Source organism: Equus asinus, chromosome 5, assembly GCF_041296235.1.
Source record: "Equus asinus isolate D_3611 breed Donkey chromosome 5, EquAss-T2T_v2, whole genome shotgun sequence".
Taxonomy (NCBI): Eukaryota; Metazoa; Chordata; class Mammalia; order Perissodactyla; family Equidae; genus Equus; species Equus asinus.
This window is the reverse complement of record NC_091794.1, coordinates 60,195,001-60,221,659: the sequence shown is the minus strand read 5'-3', so window position 1 is coordinate 60,221,659 and position 26,659 is coordinate 60,195,001. Positions and strand designations below refer to the sequence as shown.

Genomic DNA, 26,659 nt, shown 5'->3' with positions numbered 1-26,659 from the left:
GAAAGATGAGCACAGATGTTAGCTCAGGGCCAGTCTTCCTCAGCAAAAAGAGGAGGATTGGTGACAGATGTCAACTCAGGGCTAATCTCCCTCAAGAAAAAAAAAAAGAAATGGATTGATGTTTCAGAAATAAATGTATCAGTTTTAAAGTTGCCTTTTAATTTGACTACTTTTTTATTATAGTTCTTAATTCTCTAAGTTTATCGTATAATTGAAAATAAAGAATACCCTATCTTTGTTCAGATGTAATCTTAACACAAGGAAAAACTCAAGTTCCCTGAGACTCAAGAACCCTGGAATTTGAGATTACAAAACTTGAATTTAAAGATTTATGGTTTGTGGCTTGGTATCTCCAATATATTGTGACCCACAAAACAAAAATGTTTTAGTTTGAGAAGGTTCCGTTTGAAATCCCTGGACTCAAGGGAATGGAAATGTGAAGAGTTGTTTGCATCATCCCCTTCGGCTGGAACACACTCTGCTGGAAGCAGGGTTGGCGTCAGCCCTGTGCTGGAGCAGGGCTTGTCCGTTTAGTTGCTGGATAGGGGACAGATAGAGGGTCAGGGCCATAGCTGGGCCTGTGGTGGTTGGTGCGCTTGGGGACAACTTGAGGCCTGAACTCTTTACCAACCGATTCAGAAGGATTGGAATATTCTCTCCCAACCCTAGTTTGAACCAGAAACAGAAAACAATAATGATCGATTCCAGCCTCTATATGAAAGAAGGGAAGGAAAAGAGAAAAGACAGAGATAAAAAGAGAAAGGAAAATAAATCGATGAGGACGTCATGCTGTGCTCCTGAACAGCATCTCACCGTAGAGCTAACTGAATTAAAACAAACCCAATTTCATTAAGCCTAATTTTTGGAACCAGCTCATTGTTCTGAAGGAAGAAATGGGAAGAGTGCAAGCTAAACTAAGTGAACATTAAGTATTTACCCTACCCAAGTTAAGGGCAATGTATTTGTGCCTGTCACAGTCTCATACATAAATTTTTCATGTTCATAGAGTTAATTATATGGTCTGGAGTAGTTATTAGCAAAAAGCTCTTATAGCAGACGCCTGAAGGGAAATAAAGCAAATCCACTACAGTTTAAGCTCCACAGTTCATTATTTTTGACGTGGTAGGAGAGAAGCTCAGAGAAAATAATGCACTTGGTAATGTATGAAGTGCTGATGTATATGTGGTCCATGACAAGTTGTGGTCACATTAAAGTCTATGAAGGAATAAATGAGCAGGAACACCATCTCTCCAAACAAATGAGGAACAGCTGCCCTTCACTCAGCAGAGTGGGCCTTGGAGACCAAGGGACAGTGTCTGGAGTTGACCAAGACCGCAGTTCGAATTATGATGGCGTGACTTAAATTCTTTATACTCTGGAGAAATCTTACTAAGCATCAATTTTCTTTTCTAAAAAGCAAGTATAATAAGCCTTAGCACTGGTGTGAGGATTAAACAAAATAATATATATAAATTATCTTTATAATAAGTGATCATCCAATGCTAACTATGAAAATCATCAAAACTTAAGCAGTCAAATAAGAAGGAGTCTAGGGAAAATGCAGAAGTTGATTAGTGTTATGAAAACATATTTTTTTTTCCAGTTATAGCTCTTACATTAATTCAGCAGAGGAATTTTCAGCAGATGTTTTCAGACGTCTTGCCCACCTGGTTCTGTTCTTGTCAGCATGCCACTGTCTTAAAATTTGTGAGTGGAGTCATAGAGGGAGAGGATAACCCAGCTCCCTTACTGAGACAGTCAAGACAGGGAAAGAAAAAGGACCTAAACTATATTATTTTCTTTTCAGAGTACATCTCTTATAATCAGTATTCCAAGTCTATGTGCATAAATATGTAAAGATGCAAAAAAAAAGTCCTGGAATATGGAACATGTATTTCTTTATGCTTTACCTATAAAGTTAAAAAAAGTGATACAAATTTTAATAACTCTAAAAGACAAAGAAAAATCAAGAGAAGTTTAGCCTCAAGTACCAGGTAAAAAGCACCATCTGATCCTTGGAATGTGACAAAGGAAGGTGTGGAGACAGGAGCAGCAGGGCCCACACTGAAGTAACACTGGGAGAAATGAGACCTCTAGTCACATCTAACTCAGCCGAAAATGCAGGTCTCAACCCCTGGGAATCAGCCCTGGCAGTGAGCTGGGGCACTGTCTGTCGCTGGCTGTTTGAGGAAAAGGGCATCTTCCTGGGCTTGAGTCCTCTGCAGGCTCCTTACAAGTCTGTGAAGATGCCTCTGTCTTTCAGGGATTTGTGAGAAATGAGAAACTGACCCATCGGACAGTTAGAGGACCAATAGAATTGGGCTTGTTTGGTTTCATATTATAAGAATCTCATGCACCAGTTAGCACACTACGTACAGAAATGTATTTTATCGCCTCTGTGAGAAGATTAGTCAAAATAGCACTTACAGCATCCAGCAATTTCCAGCCTTCAATTTCTTTCATAGATTCACGTAATTAATTGAGAGACCTTGTCCATCAGTGCTGAGTGGTATTTTTCTTCCAAACATTATTCTCTAGCTCTTCAAAGTAGTGACCTTTAAATTTGCTCACACTTCATATGGCTCTGTATACTTTTAACTAACTTGGTGCTTCTGTGAGGTTTCCAGGGGAAATTCTCATAATGTGTGCAGGATGGATCACAGGGCAGAGTCAACGAAACCAGAAACAATGGGATCAGTGAGGATGGTTCCGGTCCCTTCTTTACCCATTTTTTATTCAGGAAATATATAGGGACCATCTCTCCACCAAAGGCTGATGCTGTTCTGGACACTGGAAAAACAGACCAGGATACTCAGGGCCCCTGTCCTCACAGCACAAACAAACAAAACAAATAAACACATGAATAAAAGAATGTAGACAGTGACAAGGGCTACAAAAGAGAGAACAAAAACCCAAGGGATTGAGATGAAAAGTCACAAGAGGAGACGGATTTTGAGAGGGGGCTCAGGGCAGTGTGCGGGGGATGCTTTTTGAAGCTGAGGCGTTTAAGCTGAGACCTAAAAATGAGGCGACAGTCAAGAGAGGATGGAAGAACATCCAGACAGTGGGAACAGTATATACAAAGGCCATGAGCTGGGAAAGAACTTAGCTTGGGAGGATGGCTTGGAGGGTGCGGGACAAAACGCCAGGAACACAAGGGGCTACTGCAGAAGCCCAGGCTAGAGACTGGCGATCAGACTAGGGTGGCGGCAGCAGAGATCCTGGGCAGTGGTTAGAGTTGAGATACATGTTGGAACTGGAACTGACATTCTTGCTGGTGAATTGGGCACGAGAGATTGAGAAACAGGACTCTTCTCTGCTTTCTGGTCCGAGTGATTGGGAGGATGGTGGTGTCGTTTCGTGAATACAGGAACATTTGGGGGAAGAAATTAAGAGTTCCATTTCGGACATGTGAGGTTTGAGAAATCTGCATAAGTAGAACTATAAAGCAGTTACATACTTGTGTCTGAAGGTCAGAGCAGTGCTGTGGTCTGAAGAAACAGCTGCGGGAGTCATTAACATCAATTCCATACTGTTACTGAATCCATGGGAATGGATGTGATTCCCTACAGGGCACAGACCCAGATGGGGGCCTCCGCTGAGTGAAGGTGGAGGCGCTGCCTTTCATGGTACCCAGCCTTGATGGGTCTTTCCATTTTCAAAAGCTCAGCTTAAAAATTAGTATTTACAGAGTCCTCCCACTCCCCTGGAGCCTCCCAAACCCTCCTCTGGACCAAGCCAGGCCTCTGACTCTGTTATGATGCTCCCCCTGAAGGCAGAATGACTTTTACTAGATGATGATATCAGCCTATACTAAAGCGTGTTATGAGAAACCATAGAAAAAATTTATTCTGGTGTTTACTATAAGGATGTTGCTAAAGACGTTGTTGGTTAGATCGCACCAGAGGTCATAAAGTGACATCTGATGTGAAGGAATCCAGACTTAAGATCTGTTTCATTATGGCATGCAGAGTGATTTTAATTTTTTAAACTGTACTATTTATGCTGGAGGAGCATGCATTCTGTAAATGATCCCAGTCTCCTTCACTCCCTATTGCATACCTGCTGCTTGTCTCATTTCCATTACCTGCCTGGCCCCATGGAGGCAGCATTTGAGTTTGCAGCCCTTGCATTTGCACAGTATGGTGGTAATGGTGGTAATGGTGGTGATATTGATGATGGTATGGTGAAAACGATGGTGATAATGACTGCTTCCATGCATTGAGCACTCTATAGGTCAGACATTGTTCTGAGCACTTCACATCTACTCATTCATTTAAACCTCACAATAACCCAATGACCCTATGAGGTAGCTGCTATTTTCCCATTTTACAGATAAGGAAACTGAGACACAGGGTGGCTAAGTACTTTGTGCTTGGTTATACAGCTCCTGAACTCTTAAACACTTCAGTATACTACGTTGACTAATAGAAATGGTGGTCACTTGTGGAGGTACTATCTAATTTGCCCTTGTGAGGTTATCTAGGGCAAGTGGGAGAAAAACAAAGTAGAGAAATCTGGAAGCAGTATGTTCCTGTCACGTTCTAGCCAATGGTGGGACTGCAACAGAGACTACGCTCCCTGTCTCTGGTCCCGCACCACACTGGACCACCAACTCATCAACAGTCCCATTAAGAAGCCACAGGAGGTCACAGAAGTTCCCTGTTTAAACACCTGTTTGTTTCATGAGTCCCTTCTCATGAGGAAAAGATCATCAGTGGCCTCGAGGCGACTGTTGGGGAGCCTCTACCCCACCTCTTGTACCGCAAATTCTCCAGCTTCTTCTCTTTGCTTTTCTTCCTTAGTTTTCATTTCCTACTGAGGTCTTTTCTCCTCTCTATAATTTCTTGGTCTTTCTATTATTTCCTACGTATACTTAGCCCTGTTGGTTTGGCTAAAAGAATTTCTGAAGTTTCTTCCCGGCTCAAGACAAGGATCACTTGGAATTTTGTTCATCTTTTTCAAATTATTTCCCAAATGCAGAGCTAAATGTTCTCTTTTACATGTACCGACATTTGGGTGCTTATCTTGTTATTTTTGATATTATCGTTACCTGTGTCTGCCATCATTTTATTCAGAAAACCCTTGGTGGACAGTGACCACGTCAGGATAATTAAACTTTGGTTCACTGCTGAGTAAACACAAGTGCAAGTGGTTTCATTTTTTAATTTTAAATAAATGAGATTAAAAGCTGAATTGATCAAACAGATCAGTTAAGAGAGGTCATTTTCTTCAGGGGGAAGAATTCTTCTTGGGAAAGGAATATGCTTAGTGCATTTAGATTTTTGCTTATAGAGCATTTTCCTTGAGAGGTGGAGTAAGGAAAACTGGGATTCTGAGTTGCCTCATTGCCATTGCCTCCTGAAGACGAGCAGAAACCAGAGCACTTCAGAAGCTAAGACATAAGTCCATGGAGACGCACATTTTGATTTACCAAAATTTCCAGGAGAATGTGACGTGTGTAGTGCCAGAGACCCTGGGTCACCAAGTCTACTGAAGTGTTCAAGGAGGCCTGGCTGAATTAGAGAATTGCCTGCCGTGTCCCTGGCACTCGGGCGTGCTGGGGACGGGGTGACAGGCGCAGCCCTTGCCCTCACCAGGCTGTGGGACGGCGGTTGGAACACTGTGGTCCATGTGCGGTGTGCCAAAGAAGGCGCCTGGTGAACCAACGGACTCAGACAAACAGGCTAACAGATGGTGGGGTGGGGGCACAACAGGGTTTGTTGATTTTATTTTTCCTGCTTTTTCTCCCCAAATCCCCCCAGTACATAGCTGTGTATTTTAGCTGTGGGTCCTTCTAGTTGTGGCATGTGGGACGGGGCCTCAACATGGCCCAATGAGTGGTGCCATGTCCGAGCCCAGGATCCGAACCTCGAAACCCTGAGCCACCAAAGCAGAGTGCGTAAACTTGACCGCTCAGCCACTGGGCAGCACACAGCTGGGTTCTTAATCAAGCAGTATGGAAAGGAAATGAAAACCTGAACTAGCCCGCAAGCTCTCATAAGAAAAGCTTCTGGGGGCTGGCCCCGTGGCCAAGTGGTTAAGTTCGCGCACTCTGCTGCAAGCGGCCCAGTGTTTCATTGGTTGGAATCCTGGGCGCGGACATGGCACTGCTCATCAAACCACGCTGAGGCAGCGTCCCACATGCCACAACTAGAAGGACCCACAAGGAAGAATATACAACTATGTACCTGGGGGGGGGGGCTTTGGGGAGAAAAAGGAAAAAATAAAATTTTTAAAAACAAAAAGAAAGAAAAGCTTCTGAAGTTTTTCAAAAACCTCAGAGCAGACACAACAATGCCTTTGTTATTCTCCTAGTTGGCAACCCTGAGCTTTTCTCATGCTTCCTGAGTAAGCAAGGAAATCAGACGGAATCCCATGGAACAGAAGAGTCAGGGCCAAGCAGAAGCTCTGTGACGAGAAGGAAGGTCCTGCGTCCCGCGAGAGTGTGGGCTTCTCAGGAAGAGGCTCGGAGGCGCTGCAGACGGGTTGGAGGGACGCCGGCCAGCTCCCTGCAGCCTCCCAGCACCCGCCAGCTGATCCAGCTCCGCTGCTCTCTGCCTTAGCACTTCCGCACCATCCCCTTCCTCGCCGCTCCTTGGTGTCCTTGTACTTTTTAATCCTCAGTTAGGCTTTAACTGGGAGTACAAACTTCTGGACTCACACAGAGAATTTCTTCCAGCCTGCGTGGAGGTGGGGGGCCAGGGGTTATGGCAGAAGCTCCCCTCACTCCCTAAGTCCTCTGATGCGCCCTCCTGACAAATGGAAGGCTCTGAGGCGGTCTAAGAGCCTTGCCCCATCAACCGAACTGTGCGAGACCTCGACGTTCTTTACTTCTTGGTAACTGAGCTTGATTCTGTTTATTTCTTCCCTCATTCCACTGGGTGCGTGAAACAATCTCAGGCAATTCAGGGTCTCTCCCTGTCCTTCTGGGGCTGCGCCTCTGTCCCAGGAGACTGGTGCAGTGCCAGGGCCAGTGTCTCCTTCCACACAGGTCCCACCACGGGGACCCCCTCAGCATCTGCTGCTCTCTCCAGGGCCCAGGGCACCTTCTGTGGCTCCCTGCAGTGCGCTGGGCTGCTTCAGGCTGCCCTGCCCAGGCTTCCTACCAGCCGTTTGAGCTCAGGTCCTCAGTGAGGCCCAGGGGACTGGAGCTGGGGAGACATTGCTGCCTCCCCGGGGACACTTCTGCCCTCAGACTCACTGTCCCCCTGACCTGCCCACAACACCTCTCCGAGGGCTCCTGTCAGCCCATGTCAGCATCCAGCAGCCTCCTGTCCTCTGCAGGCTGCTGTCCCCGGGCTGGGAGAACACAGACTGTGCTCCATCACGGATTCTTCCAAAGCTGTTACTTATGCCCAGAGTTCCTTCTCTTCTCCAAAGGTGGCATCTGCTTTCTGTGGTGTCGCGGTCACGCAGAGCAGATCAATACTGCAGCGCCAGCTTCTGAAAGGGATGGTCATGGGGAGAGGTGGTCGGGGAGGCAGCAAATGGAAGGGAACGGCGCCTCAGCAAATGTCACAGTAGCACATCCACACCGCGTGCACACAGTTGAAAAGGAGCTCAGAGCTCATCGCCCCGCGTCCTCGGCCCGGGGTGGACCTTTCTACAGTAGCTGACACTTTAGTGGCAGGAACCGCGCTAGACACTGGGACAACCCCTTCGGCTGCTGGCAGTCTCCCCTTTAGCAAGTCTCCCGGGAACACCCACACCTCAGCCAGGCTCTGCCCTCAGGGTCACACTCCACAGGTCTCTTCCGTGTTCCTTGAAGCTCTGGGCCGCCCAGGCTCCAGGCGAGCAGCATGGAAAGGACACAGCCCCCACACAGGAGAGAGGCTTTGGCCGGTCCTGGGCAGCCCCCTGGGAACAGCTGGCCCCTTCCTGCTGTCGGCCCTGTTCCCGGAGTGGCTCCTGCCGCAGGGACTCCCCACGGGCACCTCACGACCCGGAGCCGGACTGGCTGCGTGCACCAGGCCCAGCTGCGGACCGCCCTGTGCGGATGGCCTGGCTGGGCTCCTCAGCCCGAGGTGGCGCCCACGCCGGGCTCGCCACCAGCCGTCTAGGACGGTGGTCCAGCCTCCTGCACTCACGGCTGGACAGCAGCTCTGAGATTATTCCAGCACACACCCAGGGGGAGACTCTGCTCCCAGCAATTGTTAAGCCATCCACCAAATATAAAGTTAATTAGAAGTGGAGGTAAAATCTGTCAGTTGAGTGACTATTCTTGAGGCGGTCAGCTGTTAATTCTCAGCTTTCTGTCAGCTTGAGTTTCCTTTCTTTCACAGAAGCCTACCTTTTCCCTTCCTCTCCCTCTCTCTGTCCTTTCCTCCTTCTCTTCCTTCCCTCCTTTCACAAACATTCACTGAGCTTCTGCCCTGTGCCAGGCAGCACGCTAGGTGCCGGACACACAGGGTGAACCAGACCCAGCGCCTCGCCGCAGGCAGCTCACAGACAAGCTAATACATTGTTATGAGAAGTGTCCTAGGTCAATTGGTTGGTTCTATTGCTGTGTAACAAATTACTCCAAAATCTAGTTGCTTAAAACCACATTTATCTCACAGTTTCTGGGGAGGGTGAATCCATCTGTGGCTTAGCTGCTCCTCCAGCTCAGGGTGTGTCATGAGCTGACGGACGAGGTGCTGGCCTGGGCAGCAGTCAGCTCAGGGCTCGGCCGGGGGAAGACCCACTTCCAAACTACCTCACAGGATGGTGGCAGGCTCCCAATATGACGGTTCCTTGCTGGCTGTTGGCCAGAGGCCTCCCTCCGTTCCTGGCCACAGGGCCCTCTCTGTGGAGCAGCTCACGACCTTGAGGCCGGCTTCCATCAGAGTGAGCAAGCAAGAGAGCCAGAGAGGGAAGCAGGAGGCTGTGGTCTCTGTGTAACCCAGGCTTGGAAGTGGCATGCCATCACTTTTACCATGTTCTCTTTGTTAGAAGCGAATCCCTGGGTCCAGCCCACACTCAGAGGGAGGGCATTCCACAAGGCGTGAGTACGGGGAGGCAGGGGTCTCTGCGGGTGTTAGAGGCTGCCCACCACGGAGCTGTCGTCGTCACGTCTTTCAAAGCGTTTAAGCCTGAAATCGTCTGGTCCGAACACTGAGATAAAAGCATCCGTCACTCTTAGGGTGCAGCGAGGAAGGCAGGTGAAGAACCCAAGGAGTGCTAGAACGAAGCCCCAAGAGAGAACATGGATGGCTCATTCAATATTCAACTCAGCACTCAATTCATCCCTACTAAGTTCCAGAAAAACTAAGGCATTATAACTTGTGACATACCTGCTTTGACTCAATATGTTTTGTATTCAAATTTCCAACCAGCAAAAGAAGAATACTAGCTCACACACAACATCCAAATGAAAGATTTCCATTCAAGAATCTAGGCTACAAGTTATTATGCATTTATGTTGTCAGATGGGAGAAAGATCGAAGGCATTTCTAATTGGCCGCCTTGGGATAATGCATTTGATGAGGAGATTGATATTTTAGTGTCTGTTAGATCTGATTTATAGGGACTCATGTTTCATTCCAAAAGATTAATAATATATGATACAAATGGATCCTGAAGTGTAATTTGTTTAAAGATTTTTAAGATTATATTCACATTTGTGCCATCATTTTCAAAGAAACATATGCAGATTGGAAATATCTAAATATTTTATACAGAATGCGTGATATATCACCAAAGAATCTACTATTTTAACTTACATGAGTTGCCAGCATTGAAATGAGACCCGCGTCTTTAGATTCTAACTCAGTCTCACAGTCGTTAATGCACGGCCCTCAGAAGCCCCTGGGAGGTAGGTCACGGACAGACGCTGAGGCTGAGGTGACAGGGATGGCCACCCTGCATGGCCAGCTCCTCATTCGCGTTCAAAGCTCCTTCTTGTGAAAACAACTAGCCCCGAGTACGCCGACTCCCTGAAAGGTCCTTGTTAATTGAAACACTGCCGCAAAGTCGTGGCCAAGGAAACAAAACCAAATCAAACTAAACGAAATCATATTTACCCCATAACTCAAAACTTAGAATTCAACCGCTAATTTTGTCAAGGGGTAAATTGAGCTCCACGACTAAAATTCATTTGGGGAGTATTCCGCATAAAGCACATGTTACTTTATATTCACCGACAGTCACATTTGGGGGATTTGATTTTGAGCCCTCAGAGCCTCAGATATTACCTTATTATTTTATTATTTGAAAATGCTTGGTATTTCATACTAGAGAACTTGTGACCCCTAAGTTAGAGATCACTGAGGAAGGAAACATGGAAGCCTGACTTAATGCACCATTTTTAGAAGGAGTGAGCATGAGCATGAAAACTTTTTGCTCTTTGAAGCCAATTTCCACAAGAAACACATCAGGTAAGACTAAAATGATGACCACAAAAAATAACAAATTCTGCCTTCACTTTTCAAAGCGGTAGTGTCCTCCAGAACTCCTTTAAAGTTGTTTATAATATCCCCTCAACCTCGGAAGGGGCGGGGATATCCGAGTTACTGCTGGGACAATAGAGTCACAGGGGGCTGGGTGACATCAGCAGTCAGGCACCAATGAAACCCAAGCTTTCTGATTTTCACTCACTGCCTTCCGTGAACCCGAGAGGCTCCTATTTTTCAAGTTAGAAATTAAGCAGCTCCCAGAGCTCCCTATCTCTGGGCTTTCCATGCAAACAATGCAACACAGTGCAGCACAAGTCAAATGTGCAATTAAGTCAAATGTGTGACTTTATCATCCCTGGCCCCACAGAGTACACATCTGGGTTCTAAATAAATCTCCTTCCTGGCTGCACAAGTGCCTGCAGACGTGTCTTTTACCCGCCTAGAAAAGGAGGGCTCAGAAAGCAACACGTCTCTGGACTTTCCAGCAGATGAAACCCTACAGAGACAGGAGCGGGTGGGAGCAGAGGGGCTGTGGTGTCAGAAGGAGGTCCTAGGAAGAACGCCTCTATCTTCTTGGCTCTGTCTTCCCCAGTCGCAGCAAGAGGGAGTTCGTTGAACTGCCCACTCAGTTGGCGGGACGCCGCTGGTGTGTTGTGATGTTGTGGGTGTTTTATTTGGGATGGTGAAGTGGAAGAAACAAAGTCTCCAGGGCCGAAGTCATGAAATAGGAATGCACGCATGAGCGTGTGTTCCCCCACCCGCCTGTCTCACCTCCCCCCCACGCTTGTTCTGAAGACTCCGGATTCTGTTACCAGGCTTGAATAGATGCTTGCTGCCTCTTCATAAAAGTGTTAAAAGTTCCCACAGCGGATCCTCTGGCTGGTCTGAGAAGAGGCTCATGCTACACTGAGTGGGAACTTCAATTGGAGACGCAGGTGGAAAAGGAAGTCATAGTATTTGGGCTAAATGGCGAAATATTAATATTTTTATGAGACCCTCAAGAATTCCATTTCTTGCTTTCTGTATGATAGTGTTTCACAACCTAATGACTGCATTGTGTGTAGTACAAGATTCTTATTTTCTCTTCGGCAATTTCACTTATTAAAAAATCACCAAAACCTGTGTCATGCTTAGAATATGGTTTGATACTTTTTAATTAATAAATTATAGGAAGTTTTAGAGCAGCCCTTTCCAATAGAAATAGAATGAAGCTACACATGTAATTTAAAATTTTCTAGTAGCCACATAAAAAAATGTAAAAAAAGCAGGTAAAGTTAATTTAATAATATCTTTCATTAAATCCACTGTATGCATAGTACTACCATTTTGATATGTAATGAGTATGAAAATTCTTAATGATATATTTTACATTCTTTTTTTCACAACTAAATCTTCAAAATCTGGTATTTTAAACTTAAAACACACTCAATTTGGGTGTTAAATTTCCATCAGAAATACTTAATCTGTATTTAGCTTCATAAAATTTACAGTTGAAAAAGTTGATTCACATTTCTAAGTTGTTCTAGACATACTTAAAACAAGTATGAAGGACAAGGTGGCATCCTGGTTCCAGCAGGGCAGGTTAGTGGACAAAGCGCCCTTTAGTGAGTAGAGAAGACAGCAGCTTGGGGGGTGAATATAATGAGTTCAGTCTGGGATTGTAAAGTTCATATTTCAATGGAAAGAGAAGATGACCAGCCTGGAGACATTAGACAATATGAAATATGAGAGGAGCTGAAGAGCGAGAGGCAGGAGTGAGGACACTGAGTAGAGCTAACTGGGATAAGGAGGCAGAGCAAAGGCGCCGGGGGGAGAAAGCAGTTTCAGAGTTTGAGATCCCATGGACACTTCAGCTCACGTGGGAGTTACAGTGGAACAGGGGAGTGTTGGGGGAAGGAAGCCATGTGTGCTGGGACAGTGTTACACCTATGAACAACATGGATGTAGGAACCTTCAAGGATGATGAAAGGAGAGAAGGTGGAAGATGCTATAGACTGAATGTTCGTGCCCCTCCAAAATTCACCTGTTGAAACCTAATCCTCAGTATGAAGGTGGGGCCTTTGGGAGGGGATTGGTTCTTGAAGGTGGAGCCCTCATGAACAGGACTAGTGCTTTTATGAAAGAGGTCCCAGAGAGCTCCCTCCCGCCTTCTGCCCTGTGAGGACCCAACAAAAAGATGGTTGTCTATGAACCAGGAAGAGAGCTCTCACCAGACACCGAATCTGCTGACACCTTGATCTTGGACTTCCCAGCCTCCAGAACGGTGAGAAATGAGTGCTCGTTGTTTAAACCATCTAGTCTAGGGTATTTTTGCTATAGCAGCCCTAATGGACTCAGAAAAGGGAGAAAGGGTCAGATGCTAAAACTCTTAAAAAAAAAACACCAAAAACCTGAATGAGTGTCAGTTTTTAAATTTAAATTAATTAAAATTAAATTATATTAAAAATTTAGTTTCTTAGTTGCACTAGCTACATTTCAAGTGAGCAACGGCCACATGTGGCTAATAGCTACCATACTAGACAGCACAGATTTAGAACAATGAATCTTTTCATCCTTTGAGCCACCATGAATCTCCTTGGGGATGAATTTAAAACTTTTGGCAAAATGAGGCTTGAGAGGGGCTGGCCTGGTGGCGTAGTGGTTAAATTTGTGCCCTCTGCTTCAGCGGCCTGGGGTTCACAGGTTTGGATCCCAGGCAAGGACCTAGCACCGGTCATCAAGCCATGCTGTGGCGGTGTCCCACATAAAATAGAGGAAAATTGGCACAGATGTTATCTCAGGGCCAATCTTCCTCATCAAAAAAAAAAAAAAACCACAAAGAAAATGAGGCTTGAGAGTTTTTCTTGATTATTCCACATCATCCCTTCACTTAAATCAAACCACCAACAACAAGAAAACTAAGGTCATGACCTAACTTTTGTTGGTCATTTCTGTCCCTCATCAGCCAACAGCTGTCCAGAGTAATACAAGCCATTTCTCCTATGGGGGCCATGCTGGGGAAGGCAGGAGATAGGGAGAGAGAGAACTGTGCTCTGGACCCTGCTGGGAGAAGGACAGCAGAGAAACCAGAGCAGGAGCCCAAAGCCAGAGCCCAGACCTGGAGCCCACAGGAGGGGCCCATCTCCTTGTGTTCTCACCTCCCCCCATGCCCTTCCATTCCCCTCTCTCGTGTTACCTCCGGTCACTACAAACAGCTTATAGCAGCTCGGACCTCTGTAACTTCCTTGGGAGTCCCTTGGGAAAGGCTAGAGGTTTTCACACAAATTAGAAAACACTGCATACGCCTGTGGAAATGATTACAATCAGTTATCTCTGATGGGATTTTTTCCATTTTTTGGAGCGAGAGCTTGAGCAGGGCTCTGGGGCAGACTGCCAGGAGCCCTTTCCCACCTCTGGCCTCAGACGGGAAAACACAGCTCAGCTTCCCCCTCAGTGAAACATGGTTCCCACGAGGATCAAATGAGTCAGTTTTTCAGTTAGTTCAGTTTCAGGGAGACTGGTGAGTGAAAAGTCCTTGAGAAGCAGTAGAACTTGTTATTTCTGTTTTAGACCACGGACTCAGTAAAGTTTATCAACAAAGAACTACATAAGCTCTATGTAAAATAGGAGCCTTTTAAGGTCAGCACATCCTACAATGCTCAAAAGGGAAAATGCCTTGTATGATTTGGCAAAAAAAATGTTTATTTTTGAGTAAACAAATCTTGGGCTTATTTCATATGAATGTGCCTAGCAGTAGCATCTTCTAGCCTGAAGAGGAGAACATGTTGCCTGCAGACCGCCTTTCGAAATCAGGTTCGTTCAGTTGGTGCGCATTAAAAATGAGCGTGGCCCCCTGCACTGCAGAAGAAAAACACGCATTCGTCCAGTGCTCGCTCATACGCTGTTCCGTATGAACTCATAACTCTGCCTTGGTTTTTGCCTGTTTCTCCTCTCCTCAGGGCCCTCTCCAGCACCCTATGATGTCACAGGCCTCGGGCTAATGACTCAGAAGGGACATCAGAGGCCCAACTTCCGTGACTCTAAAAGAGTTTGTAATGACCCCACACCTTCCCCATCCTCTCCCATGACCCATTGCCCCTGGGCTTTTAAGGGATTTCAAAAGGTGAAGCCCTGTGACTAAGCACTGATTTCCCTCCGGGTCATCAGCTCAGATCAGCGGACTCTTAGTGCCTCGGGATTAGAAAAGTCGCTGACCTTCAGCCAGGATCCAAGAGGATAAAAAAGAGCAAGGCCACCAGGATAACAGTGAACCATGCGCTTATGTAACACTGAGGAACTGATGACCACGGTGTATGTGCGTCATTATGTGAAATTTATGCCGTCCGCAAATGATCAGATTAGGTCGAAATTGCACAGCACCGTGTTATGCGATACATAGAGTGTGCCATTATAGATTCTATTTTTGAGAACATCCTGAGATACTTAACAGACACTTAACTGCCATAAACTTTCTGTGGATTTGTCATAGTTCAAGTGAAAGTGGAAATGTTACCTTAGAAGCAATGGTGGTCTGGGAGAAAAAGCCCTAGAAAATCAGTTTGTAGCCTATCTTCCCACTTGCTGGTGATGACCCTGAGCAAGTCACTTTACTCCACAGAAGCCTGTTTCCTCATCTGCAAATGAGCATCGAAATAACTACACCATGGTGTTTGTGTGAGGATTAAACAAGACAACAAATGGGGTTTTCTAGGGTAGTTCTTAACCTTAAGTGTTTGATTGATTTTCATTTTAAATATATATAATTTTGTTCAACCACATGAGAAAATGTTCACAATACATTGTAAAATGAAAACAGTAGATTACCATATTATTCATAAGATAATCTAAATTTTGTAATTAGATATTCACATCATTGTATCCAGCCTCAGTTTCTCCCTCAGGCTCTAGATTTGTACATGCAACTGCCTACTTGGCAACTCTGCTTGGATCTTAGACTTTACACATCCAAAACCAAAATCCTGATCTCTGCTCCCCCCTGCCCCCCGCCTGCCTTTCCTCTAGCATCTCCACCCCTCCCCAGTTTGCCTTTCCTCCAGCATCTCTGCTCCCCCCCCAGCCTGCCTTTCCTCCAGCATCTCCACTACCCCCAGCCTGCCTTTCCTCCAGCATCTCTGCTGCCCCCAGCCTGCCTTTCCTCCAGCATCTCCACTCCTCCCCAGTCTGCCTTTCCTCCAGCATCTCTGCTCCCCCCCCAGCCTGCCTTTCCTCCAGCATCTCCACTACCCCCAGCCTGCCTTTCCTCCAGCATCTCTGCTCCCCCCGAGTCTGCCTTTCCTCCAGCATCTCTGCTCCCCTCTAGCCTGCCTTTCCTCTAGCATTCCCGTCTCAATGACAGTTATATTTCTCCATTGTTCCAGTCACAAAAGCCAAAACTTGGGAATCGTTCTTGACTCTTCTTTTCCTCTACTGCCACACATCCAATCTGTCAGCAAATCCTATTGGCTCTACCTTCAAAATATACCCAAATTCCAACTGTCCCTCACCTCCCCCACTGCTACCACCTACCCCTGGCTCCTCTCTCCCCTGGGTCACTGCCACGGCCTCCTTTTTGGTCTTACTCTGCTGTCCTTACCTGCATGCCCTACTTGCAACCCAGGGTCCAGAGGGATCCTTTGAACCCTAAGTGATTTCATGTCATTGCTCTGTGCCGAGCCCTCCAGTGACTTGCTGTCCCCTCAGAGTCAAAGACAAAGCCCTTACAGTGGTCCAACAAAGCCCTACATGATCTGACACCCCCAGCTTCCCAGTGTTTCCTGGTGTTCATCATTCTTCCCACCTCTGCTCACTCTGCTCCCACCACACTGGCCTCCAGACGTTCCTCACACAGACCCAGCCCACTCCTGCTCCGGGCCTTCTCGCTGGCGTCTCCCCGCCTGCTCTTCTCAGACATCCACGTGGCTCCCCCTTCACCAATGTCAGGTCTCATCTCAGAATGGCACCTTCTCATGAGGGCTTCGCTAGCTCTATATTTCACAGACCACTCGCCCCACCTGCACCCCCACCGTCTTCCTTGCTGCATTTTTCATCATGACACTTTTCACCATTTGACATTATCATGATTTGATGTATGTGTGTGCATAATATATACACACACACACACACACCCCCCACACAAACATGTGTTATTGTTTACTGTCAGCCACTCCCCGCACATGAGCTCCATGAGGGAGGAACCTGTCTGTAACTGCTAAAGCCCACGGCCCAGAACAGCGTCTGGACAGAAGGCTCGCAATAAATGTTCTTGGAAGAAGTAAGGGAATTATTTATCTACACTCATTTAACAAATCTTATTGAGCCCCCACTTTGTGCCGAGCACTTTTCTAGGAAATTGAAATATCCCGGTAAACAAACAGACAAAGACACTGTTCCATGGAGCCTCCTTCATATCTCTGTATATCTCCACGTGCACATCTGCAGCTGTCTATCTACACCTGTGTGCTCATCTACATAGATCTATCTCTATTGATTTATCTGTCTACCAATCAAAAACTAGAAAGTGCATGGTGTTGGGATTATGGGTGATTTTCCGTATTTGTGCTCTTCAGTACTTTCTAGATATTCTGAGCTGATGTGTGATTACTATCGTAATCAGAACAACTGTGTAGACAGGAACAGGGAGAGAAGGAACAGTTAGGTGCAAGGGGAAACCTTGATATCTGTCTGTGCCCATGTGAACTCGCTCAAACATCCAATTAAGGATGAAAGCTTCATGTCCCTGCTGAATGGAGGCACGAGGCGTTGAATTGAAGAGCCAGACTGCTGGACACAATTGTCTGCGTGTTAATCCTTCCTGGTTATGTGATCTTAATTAAGCTCTCTGTAGCTCAGTTTCCTCATCTGAAAACTGAGAATAATAACAGTATCTACTCCATAGGCTGATGTGAGGGTTGAGTTAGTATGTGTAAAGCGCTAGGAATAGCGTAGGATCAGAGCTCAAACTCAATCAGTGATAAGTACTATTACTGTTTTTGTTGGCGTTATGGTTATCTTCATTATTATTGAATGAAAGAGGGAAAATATTTATTCTCCAGACCATTACATTTAGTTATGCATCTACTGGCTCCTAGAAAAAATACTATTTAGAATTTTACTCTCACACACAAATTTGAATAACTTATTTCTAGTAAGGTCTTCTGTCGGTAAATTCATTAGGAACTAAAGGACATTTCTGACACTAGGAGCAGTCCACCCTTGTAAGCCCAGCTCATTTCTCAACGCTGTCTGAAACGGGGTCTGTGGAGGCCAAGTTTCTGGCCATGTGAGGAGGGAGTCAAGATACAGCCTCCTGAGCTGCCACAGAAAGAGCAGAGAAAATAGATTGCATAACTGACACTCCAATGTGAATGCCTGGATGCCCAATGTGAAGTTAATTATATTAACTAGAGAAAGCATTATGTTGTTTCAGGAAAAATAATTAATTTAGCCCCAGATCGCATTTAAAATTAATAACACTATTGTGTATGAGGTAAATATACATAATGCTTTAAAAAACTTAATGCCATAGTTTGACAAGTGGTTATGCTTTACCAAATTCAGCCTGGAAGGTTTTATTTGGGGTAGTTATTTACTTATTCTTTATTTTTTGCTTCTCTGACTATATGTCCAGCCAAAACTAATTATATTATTAATTGAAAGGTTTTCATTTAGCATTTTATCATACTCACTTACAAATAATCCAGTTAAATGGGATCAGGAATACTGCTTAATGCCGGAAAAAGCGTGAAGACATCTGTGAATTCTACACTTCGGCCATCATAATTATCATAGTTGGAGATGTTTACAAGGCAACCACACAGAAGGGCACAGAATCTCCATATTAAGCCCTTTCTCCAAGAGTAAAGACTAGAGTGCTCGAAGGCAAGACCACTGACTCCACTTCCCTTCCAACAGCTAGACAGAAGTGACAAGCGACAGGTTCGGGGCAGCAGCTAAGTGCCCTTCACTAACATATCTGGCATTTGGACATTTCTTATTTTCTCTCTGTTCCACACAATACTTAGCACTCTTTCAAAATCTCAGTCACTAACTCCTCAATTCTTGTAATTCCAAGAGACATGCCAAGTGGTGCGCCAAAGAGGGCACAGAGTTATCAGCCTGAAGGAAGTACCAGGGGCGACCTGCTCCACTCATCTGGCTTCAGGCTGAATTGTACAATTAAGAGTGCAAACTTGCACAATCCTCTCCCCTCTCCAAGAGATTGAGATGTGTGTGTGATAAATGAGGTGTATTTAAGCCCCAGGGGAGAGTGTTTAGTTCTAGTGAAGCTCAGCCCATTTTTCATGTCAGGAATTCTCCCCTCAGACCTCGGCTGAGCACGAAACCAAGTCCTTTGATGAATATCAAATGAGCATCAGCTCACGACACCACATCTTAGAAATTAATCCGGAGCACGGGCCCCTCAGCACAGAATGGGATGCCTCTGTGTGGGTTACAGCTGTGACACAAATGAACATGGCCATCTGAAAGGGGAAAGAGGCAATATGCAAAACTCTGTTTCATTAAAAGTACCTTTACACTTACTGTCAGAGATGGGTGTCCAGGGAGAGATCATGGGAGGGACGATGTCCGGGAAAGAGAGAGAACCAAAGCTGAATAGGAAACACAGTCTATTAGCGGTGAAGATATGGGTTGTCCTTACTGAGGGACAGACCCAAGCTGGGGAAAGGAAGAGGAAATTCAGGGTTTTCCTAGCGTTTGTCGTCCCAGAGACAGGAAGCTTGCCCCAAATCTAGGCTGCGTAGTAAAAGAGTGAAGAGCGGGGCTGCGGACTAACATGGCCTGGGTCTGAATCCTGCCTCTACCAGTTACTTACTGTGTGACCTCAGTCAATGTTTCCAACCTCTCGGTTCCCCATTTACACAATGGGAAAACAGGAGATGATGGTAGTAACAATGGTTCCACCTCAAAAGGTGGTCGAGATGCTTAGTGACAGAACATGTGTAAGGGGCCTGCTGCACAGATGGTGTCAAGAACTGCTAGTTTCTGTTCTCTGCATAGAGGAGAAGAGGACGCAAATGAATGCAAGAGGCTTGTCCTCCTGACCTAAGAAAAATGCCAAGTGCCACTAAACTTCCCTTAGCCCCGCAAAATGTGAGCAAAATTATTAAGGCATTTTGCCCCCAAACTCACCCTTTCCAATACAACATTCTCCCAGCTTTGCACCCTGCCCAGTGTTCGCACTTAGGCACCCGTATTTTTCACGCTTGTAATCACAGTGATTGCATGCTTTCATAATTGGATTTTTTTGTCATTTTCTTCTGAGTTTAGGCTCCCACTGGGCCATGCATTGTGCTCTTTCCTCTGCCTTGATTTGGGGTGGGCCTCGGACCTGGACAAATCAAACCATTTCGTCAGGAAGGGCCTGAGTGTCTGCATCCTGCCTTTCCACTCCTGATTGCTCATTATCTCCCAGAGCATTCAGCCCCGGCCTGACCCTTTCCAAAACGAATAAAAATAGACAAGATCCCTACCTGCAGGAGTTTACAACCTCATACAATCCAAATGGTGCAGACCAGACACAAGCCAGACAAACAAGCTCTGAAAAATTGCAGAAATTAAATCCTTTGTGCAGACTGAGAAAGCACAGGGGTGACACACTTATGGCTCGGCGGGGTGGGCTCGCCGTGCAGAAACGCCAGGACCAGGGGAAGCGCTCGCCTCCTCAGCCTGGCTGCCCCTCTCTGTGCAACATTGGCCCTTTTGTTCTATACTTGGCCCTCAGTCATAAAAGTTAATGGAAAAAAGTAGAAGTTCTTGCCCCTCGAAAAATTGATAAAAGCTATTATAACTGATGCACAAACATCATAGCACACCCAGCATGCACGCACTACGAACAGGGAAGACGGAAAAGAGCAAATGTTTACGGTTTACTGTTTCTCTTTAGAGACCGAATGTTCCCCTCCTCTCTCCCACCATATTTAAAACAAAGGACAGAATAAAAAGAGACTGAACTGTGAGGAACTGAGCAGAAACTGAAAGCACAGAAGGACGGTGCTAGAGGACGGTAGACGGAAAAGGTCTGGCATCACGTACTTAGTCACTGGTTTGTTGTCTGTCTCCCCTGCTGCAATGTGAGCTCCTTCACGATTGGGATGCAGGAGCCTGTTCACATTCACCACTGTACTCCTAGCACCCAGAAGAGGGCTGGTCCACAGCAGGTGCTCAACAAACATCTATTAATGAATAAGAAAACAGACAGCAGAATCTCGACCTCGTGAGGGTGCGGGTTGATAACTCCGGGCATGATGGCCCCCCTGGAATGGCAAGCATTCCTGTGGAGCACCCCAGCTCTCGGCAGCCGTAAATATGCTCCAAGGCCATTTGGAGGAGAACTCCAGTTCAGGAACTGAGAACTCCCAGCATCTCGTTCCTTAAATCAACAGGAGTAACACCCCAGCCTGCAGCAAAGACTGCCTGCTGCGTTGTCGCCTGAGCCCACGTTCAGAGATGTGATTTAGAACGACTCTCAGTTAGAAGGGGAGCCCATCTCTCTGCATCTTAGTTTTGTTTTAATAACATTCAAGTAGGGAAGATACTTTGCTCACTGTGACCTCTCATGCAGTATACAGGTTGTGTCTCGTTTTAAAAGTCTTGCTGCGTTTAAATCGAAGCCACGTAGCTCTCAAGAATAAGACTGTTTAGCTACTGAGAATAAGCGTCGAGGCAGCAGAAGGAAAGGACCTGGGCCCTGGAGTATCGTGGGAAACCTGCAGGAGAAGCAGAGAGTCTTAACTGTGTCGTTGTGGCTCATCTGACACCTGGGCAAGTTGATGAGATTCTTGAATTTAAATGGAAAAATTTCGGAGATTTCTCTGGTTCATAAAAGTCCTGTGCATGAACGATTAGTGCCTTTAACAATTCCCTCCCCCAGGAGGGGCTCGTCAGAGTCATCTGACTACCTTCACACAAATCCTTTATCTATAGAAGAAGCAGTCTAGAGTTTCCACAAAAGCAATCCCCTCCTCAAAAAAACTTGATTATTCAAAAATTGTAACTGGTGCTATTCTGGTAGCTGGCAATTTTGAGGAGACTTTTCATTTTCCCTATCAAATTACCAAGTGGAAATGGCAGAGCGACAACGTTGTGAGGGCATGAGAGGGCCCGTGTTCCACTCCTCCTCCCAGCCTCGAACGCTGCACGAACGAGCCAGAAATGCAAAGGACTCTGTCTTCCCTCATTCATTGACAAAGCTGGGGGAGCTTTTCGTCCCCTGGTTCTTGAGATTGAGAGATCTTTTAGCAAAAATATGAACAGGACAAAATTTTTGGTGTAAAATTTCCCTACGAGATCTCTTTCTGTACCCTGGAGCCCCAGCTCGGCAGCTCTCTTTCCTCATCAAAGCTACTTTCACGGGCTCGTTGTGTGTGCTTGGCTTTCTGTGGTTACGCTTAAGCTCTGACTATGAAATGAAAGGCTCTGGGACTTGCAGGTCTCATGGAATGGATGGGACAGGAGCAGGGTAGGTTGCCAAATTCAGCAAATAAAAACACAATTGCTCGGTTAAATTTGGATCTCAGATAAATCACAAAAAATTTTTCATCGTAAGTGTCTTCCATGCAATACTTTGGACACACTTATATTTTAAAAATGTGTCCATAGTTTGTCTGAAACTCAAATTTGACTGGGCATCCTGTATTTTATCTGGCAGCCCTGGGAGGGGTTTCCTGGGTGGCGGGCAGCCCCCTGGGCCCTGAAATCTCAGCAAGTATGTGTGTACACGGAGGACCTGGTGATCCACCCAAAGTGGCCAAATGAAAACGAGCCCACCCTTTGTCGTTGTTGCTGCTGTTTGGAGAGGGTTTTACCCTCTGCTTGTTTACTTTTATTTGCAAATAAAGTTTGCCTTGGCAAGTGGCTGAGCAGAATGGAAAGGGCACCCACTTTGGTGCCAACACATCCCCGAGGCGATTCCAACTCTGACATTTATTCGCAGTGTGACCTCAGACTAATTAATCTGCATTTTATAGCAGGGATGGTAGACACCTGTTCTGCATACCTCCCAGGTTGGAGTGAGAATTGACAGAGGAAATAAAGGTGCTACCACGATGCCAAGTATATAAAACAATGCTCAGTGTGGCCCACTTCCCACCACAATTTGCTCCTTAATAAAGAAAATGCTGGAATTATTGTAGCCCTGCACTTCTTGGTAAAGCATCAATGGGTAGGTTTTCTTGGTACAGCTTTTTCTTTGTTTCTTTCTTTAATATTTTTATTGATGTATAATTTATATGTGGTAAAGGCACAAATATTCAATGTACAGCTTGTTAAGTTTTTCATATGTGCACACTCCTGGAACACAGGAAGGTCAAGATCTAGAACATTTCCGTCTCCCCAAAAGGTCCCCTTATACCTCCACCCGGGCAATACCATCCCCCTAGAGTAACCACCATTCTGGCTGCTTTTACCATGGATAAGTTTGCCCAGTTCTTAAAGTTCATATACATGAAATCAAACAACGTATCCTTTGGGGTCTGGCTTCTTTCACGTAATTTTTGAGATTCATCCATGTTGTTGTATAGATCATTAGTTTGATCATTTTCGTTCCAGTATGATATTCCATTGTAAGAACATACCATGGTTTATTGATCTATTTTATTACTGATGGACATAGGGTTGTGCTCAGTTTTAAGTTATCGTTAGTGAAGCCACCATGAACATTGTTGTTCTTATCTTTCTGTGAGCCGTGTATTCATTTCTCTTAGGTGTGGAGGAGTGGATTAGCTGGGTCGCAGGCCATCTTTGTTCTTACTCTCTCCAGCTCCAGGTGGAAAAGAAGTGCATAGCTTACATTGTAAACATGCAAATATATTTTTTAAAAAAAGAAAGAGGGAGGAAAAAAGTAAATAAGAAAGGAAAAAAGCAAGGAACTGCTAGCCTGGCTCCTTCACCAGACATCACGGAACATAGATGCATATTTTCAGCTCACGTTTCACCACAGGGGAGGCTCCTGAATTTAGGAGCAGAGCTTCTTCCACACAGTTCAGAAAACAGAATCCACAGGGAATCTCGGGCCTTATGTGCTTAGTCACCTATGAGTGATGTAGTTAATTTGAGTTTAAACAAATGTCATTTAATTTAAGAAAAAATGGTAGTTTCATCTTATACTCAAACTCTCACATTCATTTAGCTTGCATCAATCTTAACAATATTTTTGTCACGTCTCAAGTTGCTTCATCACATCATAACAGATTAACTCTTAAAAACACAAAAATACTTCACAAAAAATTCAGGTTTTAAAATCCAAAATATACTGTGTCATTATAGTTGTTTCCATTTCAGAAAGAAAGAAAGTATACTGAATTTATGCAAAGTAAAGCTTTCATAAACAGGGACAATATAATGATTTCACTTTGAATTCTCTGGGCAGTTTGTGCATCTCACTGCAATTTCCCAGTATAGGACTGATGTTCTCCCTCTTGTATTATTGATATCGAACCTCTTAATCTCAAGTTCGTGCGCGGATGTGCAGTAAGGCAATCACTGAGACACCGGTGCTCGGAGCTGGAGAAAGATTTATTCAAATTGGCCAAAATGAGAAGGCAGGAGGATAGGTTCTCTCAAATCCACCTTAAAGAGAAGAAAGCAGGGGGGTCTTTACAGAGCTAAGGGCCTTGGGAAGAGGAGTTTCAGAGAAACAAAAGGGAAATCTGTGTTTCTTTCACTCCAGATAAGCCCTTGGGCAATCAGACTCCTGGACCTCAGTGGCAGCTGGGGGCTGGTTATCTGGTGACCATAACTTCCTTAAAGGCATTCTTTTCTTCTGCAAAACAAGCTCACAAATCCTTGTGACCCTTGAATCACTCCTCTGTTTAAACAAGAAAACAGCAAATTAACAAGATTAACTTTTTTCACCTGTGTCTGTATTGGGAACAAGGTCAAAGGGTAATCATGTTCTTAATGAACGTTTACAGCAACCGTCAGGAACCCGGCTTCATTATGACAGTGAGTGTTGCTGCATTTTGGTGCAAAGAAAAGAGGAGGAGTTGACCTTGAGCTGGATCACCACCAGCACTCGTCCTCCTCTGGCATCAGGACTAAATCACAGTGTGATGGGTCTGCCATCACTCTGTGGAGACCACTCAGGGCAGGAGGCTTATGGGACAAGATGGGGGAGAAGCAGCAGAGCACATCAAAATAGGAAGTCTTTCCAACAAAGCTCCAAGAAGTTAAGAACTCGGTTATAAATATGATCATTTGTAAATTGCTGTGAAACATATTATTCTGCCTGAAAATATGTTTTAGCACTGAAATCATCACTAATACCAAAAGCCCAGTGCCAGGATTATAAGATGAAGCACTCAGAGGACGGTTTATAAGACAGAGCACTGAGGGATGAGAGCTCTGTATGGTGTTTGCTCTTTTCAAAACCCATCCAGCAGAAACCGGTGTACAGGACTCAACAGTCACTGGAGAGGGAGGGGACGGGAGGCAGCAGGAGCCAAAGTTGGTCCCTGACCTCTCGGCTTGAGGAATTACAGCCCTCCCTGAACTGGGCCTCCCTCGCCATCCCTCTCAAGGGATCAAGGAAATTGGTTAAAGAACAGCATGACCTCGGGAGGCAGCAGGCCCAGGTTCAAATCTCAGACATGCCGCTTACCAGCTCTAAGACTTTACAAATATGTTAATATTAGGCTTTGGTTTCCTTCTCTGAAAAAGATGAGATCCACGGTGGCCACAGCAGGATCATCGTGAGTGCAAAGTCAAACAGAGAAGGTCAACAAGGCTGCTTCCCACCTCACCCCACCCAACCCTTCCCTAGTCTACTTTTTCCACCCACATACCCTGAGCAGGTCGGTACATCACTCCTCCCTTTGAGACCGTCTTGCGTGCTGACACTGCTGTTTCACTTCGTGAGACGTGACTCCAGTTAGAGGAAAATAGGACCCTCAAATGAGGGTCCACAGCAGCTTTTGAAAAATTACACAAAAGCACTTTGAAAGGGGGGAACACAGGAAATCTTCCCCATGTGAAAGAGAAACCAGCGGAATTGGGGCTTGAATTAATTGCAATATTAGTCAATTATAGTAAAAAAACAATTAAATTTGCCCCTGAGTTTTCACAGTCCTTTGCACATAATAAATACTCAGTATGGCCAATCGGTGTTGAAAGGAATTGCAATGGTCCGTCTAACTCCGCAGGCAACATAAGCAGAGCCCAAGCCGATTTTCCTCACAAAAACTATCCTTGGTGACCAGAAGGCAGCGAAACAAGACGGTGAATCTATAAATCTTCGCTCCTTAGAGAATCCTGGAAACAGTTTCAAACTGATTTTGTTGCAGCAAAGTGGTGATAAAACCTTGGGATTCTTTCACTTTCTTCATTCATTAAACAAATGTCCATTGTGCATCCGTTCCAGAGCAGGCTCGGGGGTTCGGACCAATGACTTGCAGCATCCCTGTCCTCCAGGACCTCGCTGGGCTTGGCCAACCAGAGACCCACAGTTCTTTATTATAATCACGGAAAGTGAAGCGAGATGACAGATGGGATCCAGCACACTTGGGAGCACAGGAAAGACGGCGTTTAGAGGCGAGAGGAATTTCTTTACAGAGGAAAATAATTCTGAACGAGTCACACCCTGCGTAGTAGGTATTCATGGTGAAGACAGTGGCCTTGGGTCAGTCACTTGACGTCTCTATGCCGTAACAGACTCAGCTGCAAAATGAGGAGAATTACACTTACCTCCCAAGACTGTTGTCAGGATTCGGTGAGTTTAAATAGTGGTTCTCAAACTTGAGTGAGCATCAGAATCACCTGGAGGGCGTGTTAAGCCACTGCTGTGAATCAGTTTCTGATTCAGCAGTCTAGGGTGAGCCTCTAGAAGTTGTCTCTAGCCAGCTCCTGAGCGAGGCTGATGCTGGCAGACAGGGTGCCACATTTTGAGAACCACCGAGTTAATACAAGTGAGGGGCTCAGAACAACTCCTGGCACATGGCAAACACTCAGTAGGTATGAGTTATTACTTATGGGCTTTTGAATTGGTTTTAAAAGGATGAATAGGAGTTTGCAAGGTGGAGAAAGACACTCCAAGAACAAGGACTCTAATCTAAGGACACTCCAGGCAAAAGAAACAGCATGACATAACTTAGCGATTTGGGTATCTGGAATATAGAATGCCTTGGGGTTAGGGAGGGCCAAGATGAGGCCAGGAAAGAATATTAGAGAAGGACAGTTTGTGAATGCCCATGTTGCCACAGAGACTGAAATCACCACTTGAAGAGCCCTCATGTTACAGCTCTTCTCTCGGGGCTTCTCTCTCTAACAAGACTCCAGGCAGGCAGAGGACG

The 26,659-nt window shown here is 45.6% G+C and overlaps 1 protein-coding gene and 1 long non-coding RNA gene across 4 annotated transcripts in view; one reads left to right on the top strand and one right to left on the bottom strand.

Annotated features, from left to right (window-relative positions):
• Positions 1 to 26,659, top strand: part of KCNAB1 (potassium voltage-gated channel subfamily A regulatory beta subunit 1) — a 383,573-nt gene that overhangs the window by 199,558 nt on the left and 157,356 nt on the right. The window lies entirely within an intron of this gene.
• The window catches only part of LOC139045270 (uncharacterized), a 28,127-nt gene continuing 25,337 nt past the window's right edge, over positions 23,870 to 26,659 (bottom strand). The window contains exons 2-3 of the long non-coding RNA XR_011503308.1: positions 25,157 to 26,659; positions 23,870 to 24,180 (exon numbers count right to left, since the gene is read on the bottom strand). The exon at positions 25,157 to 26,659 is cut by the window's right edge and continues 925 nt beyond it. This is a non-coding gene — a long non-coding RNA (uncharacterized lncRNA). The remainder of the gene's footprint in view (positions 24,181 to 25,156) is intronic.